The sequence below is a fragment of the Barbus barbus genome, assembly GCF_936440315.1.
Source record: "Barbus barbus genome assembly, chromosome: 14".
In the NCBI taxonomy this organism is placed as follows: Eukaryota; Metazoa; Chordata; class Actinopteri; order Cypriniformes; family Cyprinidae; genus Barbus; species Barbus barbus.
The window spans coordinates 4,840,528-4,851,638 of record NC_136742.1 but is presented as its reverse complement, the minus strand read 5'-3'; the positions used below and the strand labels follow the sequence as shown (position 1 = coordinate 4,851,638).

The 11,111-nt window shown below is 37.9% G+C and overlaps 1 protein-coding gene across 3 annotated transcripts in view; it reads left to right on the top strand.

Moving 5' to 3' along the window:
- Positions 1–11,111, top strand: part of LOC306880642 (tyrosine-protein kinase fynb-like) — a 63,063-nt gene continuing 51,952 nt past the window's right edge. Inside the window, exon 1 of one of the 3 annotated variants that reach the window (XM_079434289.1) lies at positions 1–171. The gene's annotated coding sequence lies outside the window, so the exon portion shown is untranslated. The remainder of the gene's footprint in view (positions 172–11,111) is intronic. The other 2 variants (XM_079434290.1, XM_079434291.1) reach the window with 2 other exon arrangements.

The following is an 11,111-nucleotide window of genomic DNA, read 5'->3' as shown; positions in this document are numbered from 1 at the left end:
GCGCAGCGCCATTGAGTTTCATTATGCTGCCGCTGCGCCATCACCAGCCAGCAGTGAATAATATCCGCCGTTCCCTGATCGCCTGTTATTCTTTACACCATCACGGATATCTTTGTGATTGGTTTGTGTACCACGGAAAACATCAAGACGGGACTTTAGGCTGTTATCTGGGTAAGTGCATTATATGAGTTGGTTATTGTAGTTTAATAGAAATGGAAACGTGCTGCTCACCATCCATTGCATTTCAATGCATGCCCTCATTCTTCTCATATAAACATATGTATGGTAATAATAAGTCTATGTCATGGGATTTGCCCTAAGGATGCTGCAGCTGTGATTTTTGTTGCATGCAGTGATTGTAACACTGCAGACACAATGTTGCCTTTACTGTTACTGATATTTTTAGATGCAGTCGATATTTAGTTGACTCAGTTATTCTGCTGTGTCGGCATAAACCTGCAGTCCTCATCCTTCACTTCAGCTCAAACCCTCACATCAACATTTGTTTATTGACGCCTAATGTTGTTGCTTACACTGCGTCAACTAGGTCATCGTTGCATCGTCCATTTAGAGATATATAGGCTATATATATATATATATATATCATGAGCAAGAGCTGATTGCATATTAGCATGACAGTTGTGCGATTGTGAGTGTGATACTGATTTTATACAGCTGATAAATAATCAAGAAGTAACTGAGTAACTTACATTAGACACAGCATTGACAGTTACTCTCTTATTTATTATCTATTAGCCTATTATAGCTCCTCCAACAAAAATAGTTATAAACAAAAGTCAGAAAAGGATCAGATGTTGCATGTTTTCAAGCAGAAGGTCTTTCGCTCCTGAATGAATAAGTGTTTTTGAACTAATCTGTTGATTAAATGGTTCTTGGACTTTAAAAGACACTTTTCACCACCTACTATCTTAACCTCCAAAAAAAGTCTCTGAGAATCTCCCACCTCTTGGTCAGCCTGTCTGGAGCGCTGCCAGAGACTCATTTTGCACGCATAGGTGTATGCCTTTTCACATTTTTATCCAGTTAAATTCTCTGTATATTGTCCCTCCCTAGCATCCCCTGCTCAAATTGTCATTAATCTTTATTACAGTTGTTTATTTGGTGCTATTATGTCAGTTATTATGTCTTTGCTCGTGGTCACATACAGATTTTTTGGCTAATCACATGAGCCAATAATGCCATTTGACTCTGGAACCACAGATTTATTTCCAGTTTTACTAGCAAATATGTCAAACTATTTCATGGGGGGTTGAAAGCAGTGTTCTGTTTGAACAACAATACTGATGGTTCAACTGTGATACCGAGGCTCAAGACTGTGGCTGTGTCTTAAAAGTTACAAACAGCAGTTTTGAGCATCATGTGCTCTTCTGACTCCGAATGTATTCTCTGCCCAACATGCCGTCTAGATAGTTAACTGATTGGGGTTCAAGACCATGTTCTGGTTCATGTTTGTTAAATGCACTGACCAGTTTTAGAACATCAGTCTTTTTCTTTGATCTGTGACTCGTCTTGGTTCTATATTTGATGTACAGAAGCATTGCCTTTTATTTTTAATGTAACCATTGAAGATCAATAGCTATCACTCAGAGTAAACTTAGTGAGAACATTCTAACGTAATTGTAACTCAAAATGTACTAATTTACAATAACACTTTAGTATAGGGAGCAGTTCTAGTTGCTTATTGGCATGCCTTTTTTATTAATATTGGCTGTTTGTTAGTATTATAAAGCACATATTTTGCATGAGCATATTCTACATCCCTAATCCTACCCAATATCTAAATTTAACAGCTACCTTACTAACTATTAATAAGCAGCAAATTAGTAGTTTAGGCAAAAGTCGTAGTTAATGGTTTGTTTATAGAGAGAATTGGACCTTTAAATAAAGTGTGACCTAATTTACTTACTAATGCTTGTGTACTTTATTTCAACGCAAAGCATTCATCAGTTCTCAAATCTCATTTGCATGTGCGCACATTCAAATCTAGTGTCTGCAAAATGTCTCCATTGTGTTCCATTACAAAAAGAGAAAATATTTGACACAAATGTAGTTTTTGGGTAGTAATTTCTTTACGATAAAGCAACTTTGAGTGGGATCTATTTGAATGTTGAGTGGCTCTGTCACAAACATAATGAGCTGCCTACCTAGACAGCATTTTTGTGGTGCATGATGCCCAAAAATGCTGTCTAGGTAAGCAGCCTGTCTGTATGTCTGCTAGGCAATTTGTAGTCTTGATTCTTGTTTTGTTTGATACGTTCTTTTCCTTTATAATCAGATGCACTCATGAACCTTCACACAGTAACGCACACACATACCCTCCTACATGTTATACACACTAACTGTTCCATCTGGAAAAATTAAGTATGCTTAGTGGGACGTGTGGCATATCTTTCGGGGTTGGTGGAAATCACACACATACTGTTTTCTCTGACTTTCTCTCCTACTCTCTTTCCTTTGGAAAGAAGTTAGTAAAAGAAGGAATCATTTTCCCCAAAATAAAACAAAACAAAAAGGTGCACTTTTCTCTGCCATTCACTCTGCCCTCTTAGGCTGTAAATCTGTATCTGTAAATATTAAATAAATTGTTTCCATCACCATCCCTGCATTCATTTTCCAAACTGCTTGTCCTGTGTACGGTCGCTGCCTGGGATGCTAAAGCCTGTCCCACTGTCACAGCCTGTAAGCAGGGAAGCACCCCGGATGAAGGGCCGGTGTTTTCCATTATGTTTTGACTGCAAAGACAATTAATGGGTACTGATACTCTTAAAATCTCAAAAGTGTTGCAATAACACCATCAAAGTGGACCATATGACCCATGCCAGGCCTTCTTAAAACATAGCCTATGATAGATTTTCTTGAGAAGAAGACCAAAAATAATTTTTCACGTAAAAACTGATATCCACCCCGCCTTTCATTTTTCATTTTTCAACGAATCATTCTTTTGAGTTAGGTTTTATTTCAAGTAATCGGTTCACAAAATACACGACCCATGTTGGACTCCTTTCTCAATGATTCAGTCACAGCATTTCTGGATTTAACAACAGCAAGTTTCTCAAGGTAACGGTAAGTAACAACTAAATAAAGGAAAGTCATTAATGACAGCAATGAACTGTGTTTGAACAAAATCTTTGGAGTGACATGACCATGAAGTGATGTCCAACACAGTTTTGTTCATGTCATCATTATTTTCTTGGGATTGTATGTGTTTGTTACATTTTATTATCAGAAACGTTACATTGGTATTTGTTGGTGGAAACTTCAAAACACTTCACAAAACCACTTCCAGGAAATTCAGTCACAGTCTCATTAACCACAAATTCTGTTTGCATCTCATATGTTCCAGTTTATTATTAAAAAAGATTTCTGGTATTAAAGGGTTAGTTCACCCAACAATGAAAATTCTGTCATTAATTACTCACCCTCATGTTGCTCCAAACCCGTAAGACCTTCGTTCATCTTCGGAACACGTTATTTTTGATGAAGTCTGACCCTTCATAGACAGCAACACACTGAAATGTTCCCAGAACCAGAAACATAGTAAAGACATGTGACATCAGTGGCTCAACTTTTTGTGCGCAAAGAAAACAAAAATAACAATTTATTCAACAATTCTTCTCCTCGAGTTAACGTCTTCCGCCATTTTGGAGAGTACCACAACGCATGCGCGCACTTTCCCAGAACGCAATCCGTGTAGTTTATGTTCAGGAGAAAGCATGCTGAACGTGAGCAATGCTGATTACGTTGATTACGTTCTGCAGTAAGTGCACGCAGATATCTCAGATTTCATCAAAAATATCTTAATTTGTCTTCCGAAGATAAACAAAGGTCTTATGGGTTTGGAACGACAGAATTTTCATTTTTGGGTGAACTAACCCTTTAACCCTTTACTTGCTGAAATAAATCATGTAAATTCTTAGCATAAAGCAATCCATAATGCGCATTACATGGTTAGTGTCCAAAAAGCAAGCAGCTGGTCATAACATCAGTCTGCAGAACCCTGGAAAGGTAACCGTGGAAACACAGATGAACGTTTGGAACATTCTGGGATTATATTTCACTTGCTGTTTTGACTGGGATGCACCTTTAAGCTGGAGGGTTTGCTGAGGTGAAAATATCTAGTTTATTTTCTAGATAGTATCGTATCATCCTGTTTTACTCACCCTCTGTCAGATTTGTGCTGTGAGCAGACATATAGGGCTCATCTCATAGAGACGTGCTTATGCCATCAGACGTCGCCTTGACTGCAATCCAGACCTGTTCTAGAGTCTGTAACCTGTACTGTGTAACGTAAATGTCAGAGACTTTATTATAATATTGCAGATAAAATGTCACATGTTGAGGAAAGGCACAGAACAAAGACAACGGTATGTGAGTTAGGTGCAGTAAACGTTGCTTTCTCAAAAACACAATAAATGCTGCTAACATATTATTGTAGCCCAGTTTGTGCTGTTTACAGTGTTATTAGACTTTAGCCATTTATATGTTTATAAGCAACTGAAAAAAGCACAAATGTCAGGGCATGTCAAAACTACTTCTCCAGGCCTCCAAAACACCCTCAGACCCCAGAGGGTTAACTTTTGCTAATTAATCGGTTTGAGATTTGGTTTATTGCTGTAAATAATAAACATGGCCTCAAATTTCAGTATTTTTGTTTTGTTGTTTTACTTTATTTCTACATTTCAATTGAGAGATTCTTCTTACGTTATACTCCAGGCTTCACCCAAGTTACTAGAGCACATTCGCAGAAGCATGCTCTTCAAAAATGTAAATTTCATTCTCTTAAACTAAAAGACAAAAGATGAAAATTGTGTACATATTGAATGTTAGCTTACTAAGTCTGCTCAAGAGCATGATCTATTTAAGTCCACATATTATACAAACAAGAAACTGAAACTATTCTTCTAACCTCAAGTGGAGAGCTGCAGTTCCAACCACACAACATTGTGGTGTCGTCCACGAATGTTCATTAGAAGCATGATTTTGTGATTGTATCGTTGAACTATGTTGGTAACGATGAAACTTGCTTTTGAAAAGCACATCCCTGAATAGCCAAAATAATGACTCCACCTGTCCTTCCTTGGGCGAGAAACGAATTCATCCGCCATTGGTTGAGCCAGTGTTGAACTTTTCAGGAGAATCATCCTACGAATGGCTTATTTTATTTAGTTGTCATTGCATATTAAGCTGTGATAAGAGAAGGTATTTTAACATCAAAATGTTGTACACTTTATCTTCACCAAGTGTGCATAAGGATAGAGTCTGCCAATCAGGGCTATTTCTAGCCATTTTGCAAAAAAAAAACATTTTGCAAGGCGAAATCCCTATTAGCCTATTAGAACTTCCCTTTTAAACAACGTGACGCTCTGCCCTCCATATGTATGACTCTGCTCCCTTTAAGCGCTGTTGGAAGCGAATTTATTAATTCTGAATTTCGACACTTCCGTAAGGATGCGTTAAATTTGACAAAGCGGTTTAATAAAGTATGTATTGATCTTGTGAATTAGTGAATTTTACTACACCAATATTTTTTAATTGGCTGTAAAAGTTTTATATGGGAATATTAGACAACACACTGAACCTTTAACAATGCATTAGCGCAAAAACGCACACCGTTTAGACCCGTTTCGCATGATTTCTCGACTGCCACAAATACTGCCTAAACAAAATACTGATTTTGTGCACTTTTTATGTACCAATATTTTATATTGGCCTTTGAAGTTTGAACTTGCATGGCAAAAAAAAGCCTTACCTTGCCAAAACACTGACAGAACCCACTGATCTAATGGCATTGTTGAGCGCTCCAAATCCAAATGCAAACTTTGCATGCAACAGTCAGAGGCAGCAATTGATCCAATGGCATACAGGCATCTTCAGAATGACAGTACTCTAGTCCAGTGATGTTGGGGGATCCAGTGGGGGCGGCAATACATGCGGTCATTGGCGCACCCTTCAGCTGGTGACGTCACGCTCTAGTCTAGGCAACCGCCTAACTTGCCTATGCCTAGAAACGGTACTGCTGCAAACCCATTCACCAGTGGTTAAAGCAATATCTTTCCCCAAAAATGAAAATTCTGTCATTATTTACTCACCCTCATGTCATTCCAAATAGGTATTACTTTTTTAGTTTGGAACATTTTTAATATAGCTCTGTGTTCATAGTGCTCAAGAAGAGTTGGGGGTAATGCATAACAAGTAACACGAGTTAAGGCATTCAGATTACTTTTTTCAAGTAACTAGTAAAGTAACGCATTACTTTCAAAGTTACTTTTTCAAATAAGTCACGCAAGTTACTTTGTTTTCCCGTTTATTCATTGACATTACTCCTGTCCCCATTTTGAGGCATTTCCTTCAGCCTGAGGCTTATTAATTTTACTTTTGATATGAAAGTGTCCTTACAGTTGCCAAAAATATAACGTATAGGTTATTTTTTGTTTGTTATTAAAAAGCAAATAAGCATGCTCAGCCCAGGTGACAAAAAGTATTGCAAAAGTAATGTTACCTTTGCATGGAGTAACGCAATATTGTAATGCATTACTTTTAAAAGTAACTTTCCCCAAAATTAATTAATAATGTCAAGCTTCTAAAGGAAAAATATAAATAAAAGCACTACTGTAATATACTGATAGCGTGTAAGGAACAGACTGAAATTACATCTTACCAATAAAACCAAAAATCTTTTTAGAAGTTCTAAAATCTCATACAGTATATGCTCTCAATTCATTTTGATTGAATTCATTGAATTCATTGAATTCATTTTCTTGCATACTCTTCTGAGAAAGTAAAAACCCAAGATAGTTAGATAAAATGTTGGTACTTTTTGTTTTAGGATAAAGTGGATCTTTTACGTATTCATCTTTTGATCCAGCTGTTCTTTCTGTGAGGTGTGTGGTTGACCAGTGGAAAGTCTAGAATGGGTCCGGCTCTTTTTCGTCTCAGCTGCCCCACCCCCAGCCTCTGCTGAGGTCATCACATATCGCCACGGCCCACAGTGCACTGCTCTGCCCTTGCGTAGGGAGCTCATGCCTGTTCTTTGAGAGAGAACATCAGCCAATACACAGAGGAACTCAACAATTGGCCACTTTGTAGCCTCAGACCAGAAACGTACTTTACACAAGTATTCAAATGCAGCTGTGAAATGCTTGTCCAGGGCATATCAAGTGTGCTGTCCCACTGACCAAACTAAATAAGCTTTTGCGCCCTCAGATGATGTTTTTCAGGCTTGAACTAAGTGTGTCTAACTGTGTAGTGTGTATTTCAAGTTTAGGATCTCTGTGTAAAAATACCATTTGGCTAAATACGTAAATTTCCTGTGAAATTTACACCAGTCTACCCCAGTTAGTGTTGCATGTTCAGTGTACAGAATTAATATTGAGGATAACATCATAACCAAAAGCTTATGATCAGCTTTGGACTCAATTAGGGATGTTATAAGTATCAAGGATTAAAATAGTTCTATTCGCAGTATTATAGTGTGGTGACTCAAATGAAATTATTAAATGAACTTCCTGGTTAAGATGCTTTTTATGTGAACATACAGTCAGTTTGACCTCGGTGAACAAATTGGGAAAAATAATTTGTGTTAAATTTGATCTGCCTTGCAGTATACATGCATCATATGTGTATATCACATGCCTTGGTGGGAAGCTTAGCCTCCTAAATTCAAAATATTAAAATGGAGATGGTTTTGCCACTCTGTCTTTAGTGATATGGTGTGTCATTATAAGAGGGACTGTGTGTGTGTGTGTGTGTGTGGCTGATGGTGACTGCTGTCTGGGAAGCAGACTTTCTAAAGGAATTCAATTAGCTGGAACAGTTTGCTTCTTCACAGTCCCTTGGGCCAACGCTGAATCACACAAACACAGCCACGTTCTGTCTCTTATCAAACACCCTTTTCATCTGAACCGCTGCTTGCTTGGATACAAAACATTGACTAAATATTCGGCATTAACTGAATATATTTAGATTAGCACTTTAAACTAAAAGTACTTAAGTAGTTATGCACAGCTGAACTTTAGTATAGCCATAGACATGGTGGAAAGCTGACACAGGAGCCCACCAGGGCCATATTCACACAGCAGCAGAATACGGTTGTCGGCCCTTATCTGAGTCTTTAATATGTTCGCATTCACAAACATTTCTCATTATTTAGGGGAGCGACAACCATATTCTATAACCGAACTTACAGCCATAAATTTTTAGGACTCTCAGCTAGGCATGTGATCAAATTTCATGTTGTGATTAATTCCTAATGCTTTTATCACGGTATACGGTACTATCATGATATTGAAATTTATTTGCAAAAAAGTGTATTCATAATAAAGTAGAACGGGTTTAATAACTTTTTTCTTATAACAAAAACAACTGAAAATTTAAATACAATAAAGAAATAGGCAAAACAATGTATAAAGTACAAATTTTCACACAGATTAAAGTGCAAAAGAATTATAAAGACAATAGGTAACACTTTACCAAAATATCTCATTAGTTAATCTTAGTGGTAACACTAAAATATTAACCAGTTGCTTATTAGCATGCATTCTGCATGATCATATTTTAGATCCCTTAATACCTAAACTCAACAACTGCCTTACTAACTGTTAATAAGCAGCAAATAAGGAGTGTGTTCGGGGAAAACTAGTGAATATGTGTTCCTTATCCTAAAGTGGTACCACCTTAGTTAATGTATTTAGATTAACAATGAGCAATAGCTACATTTGCTACAGGATTTATTCATCTTTGTTAAAAAATGCAACTGTTAGTTCATGTTAACTCAGATTAATAAAATAAGACTAAAAACGTTTGATTTTAACGTGTTATTACATTTTGAAATTACCTACACTTTTAAAAAGGATGTTGAAAACAGCAACCTGTGTTGTTTCTTAATACGCCTCTGTGTCTAGTTAAGGACAACACATTTTCTGTTAGCTTTAACTCAACCAATGTTATTCCTGCTTACACAGGAAGTGTGTTGAAAATTTTCTACACACTAATGTGTTATAAATACATAATTTGTGTCAAGTATGTGTTATATTTGAGCACGATTTTGAAGAATTGTTCCTTGAGTGAAAAGTTGCTTATAAGGCTGATGATACAACTTTTTGAGCAATTTTGCCAGGCAACTTTTTTTGAGCAATGTTTCTTGAGCACTTTCCCACTGAGAATGGGTAACAAATTTCTATCTGGATCAGCCGTGGGCCTTGTGTCTCACCTGGTTGCCCGTTGACGGCAACATTACTCAGAAAGTTGCCCCGTGTATCATCAGCTGAATTCCATTCAAAGCTGCGAGAGTCAAATAAATCAAACAATATCTAGGGCATTTTATAGTCCGGATTAAAAGGTAAAAAAAGTTTGAAAATAAATACTAATTGAAAATAATAACTATTAAGGCTATTTTCACACTTTGCGTCTTTTTTGAACGTCTACATTATAATCCTATGGAGTAAATCGTGTTTTCAAAAAAGCCCTGAGTGCTTTTTAAAACGCCACCGCCGGCGTCTTTTTCTGCAGCTCAGAGTGTCTTCTCAAGTTGAAAAAAGTTTAACTTTTCTGAAAAAAAAAAGTCTTTTTGACAGCTGACCAATGACAAGTGAGTGGTGAATCGTTTCCATAACAACAAAAACAACAAGATAAAGGAGAAGATAGCCGGTAGACAGATCGTACTAGTTTCGGCGCACAAGGAGTTGTATGAAACCGTGCATCATCCAACCATAGCTCCTGGACTAAATTGTTGGAAGCACCATACAGTTTCCTACCCCATATAATGTCGCGCTCCCACAAATGTCGTTGTGAACCGACATACCCTCTCCGTTTTCTGCATTTCTGCAGCACACAGCGCTAGGCTACCGTTGCAGCTGTTGTTATAACAACAAAAGACGCCCTCGGCTGCTATTTGTTACCAAAACGTTGCCAGCTTTTTATTTTACTAAAAAAGTGCTATTGTCAACTTTTTCTAGTCAAAAAAGACGCCAAGTGTGAACACGTTCTAACAGTGCATTCACACCAGACGCGAATAAATCACGCTATTCGTGCGTAGTTGGACGCTTGATCATTTTAGTTTACTCGCTTCATTCGCGCGTGAAATTCACTTCACAACAGACGCGAATTCGCGTCAGGGAGGGGCTTCTGCCAGGCGGCTCCAGTCTTGTTGCGAAATGGCTGACTATATCAATAACACTAATAATACTATTGTGAGTGTATTTGCAATAGGATATAACAGCTCTGGGTGTCCACATACAGCGACGATTATTTTGTTCTCCATTGTTGTTTCGGATTTCTGCCTCTGCTCACTACGTCGTAATCACGTCACTACTACAACAAGCTCCTGATTGGCGCGAATATCCCAAAGTTCAGATTTTTCGGGCAAACGCCTGAAACGCTCAATTCGCGTCATTGACGCCGCCTCACTCGCACGAATCACGCCGCAGGATGTCTAGTCACGTCTTTGCATTGACTTAACATGTAAATCACTCGCGCTTAATTCTTCGTTCGCGTCTGGTGTTAGTTTGTGTTTGGTGCTTAATGAACACCAAAAATCTGAATGGCTGTTTAAATCATTTAAATATGTTCCAGAATGTAGCAGCTTTGTTTACAGGGTTTCCAGGGTAACGGCTGCATTTCTGTGGTTCCATCAGTGCCATCTGCTGTCAGAGAGTGAATGAGCGCGATCATTCAGAGCGTCTCCTCCATGCGCTTCTCATTGTTGTGCATTGTGACCAGTTGATGGGAAAAATATTAAAATGCATTAAAAAAATCTGAATAATTTGTGATAAATGTTTTTTTACTGTATTTTAAAGTGCCCACATTTACAATTAGGGCTGAACGATTAATTGCATTTGCGATAATATCGCAATATGAAAAAACTTGATTTTTCAACCGCAGAGGCTGCGATTACACACGACACGCGAGAGTAAAGAGGTGTGTTCGACTTGAAGATCGATCGGTGTATGACATCAAAGTACGGCGAGAGAAAGCATAAGGAGACGTCCGCTCTCTTATAGCTCTCGCGGTACTTTGACGACACAAACCGATCGGTCTAGCAGCGCTGCTTCAAGTCGAACACATCTAAGCAGTCTTCAGAGGAAGCATCAAGT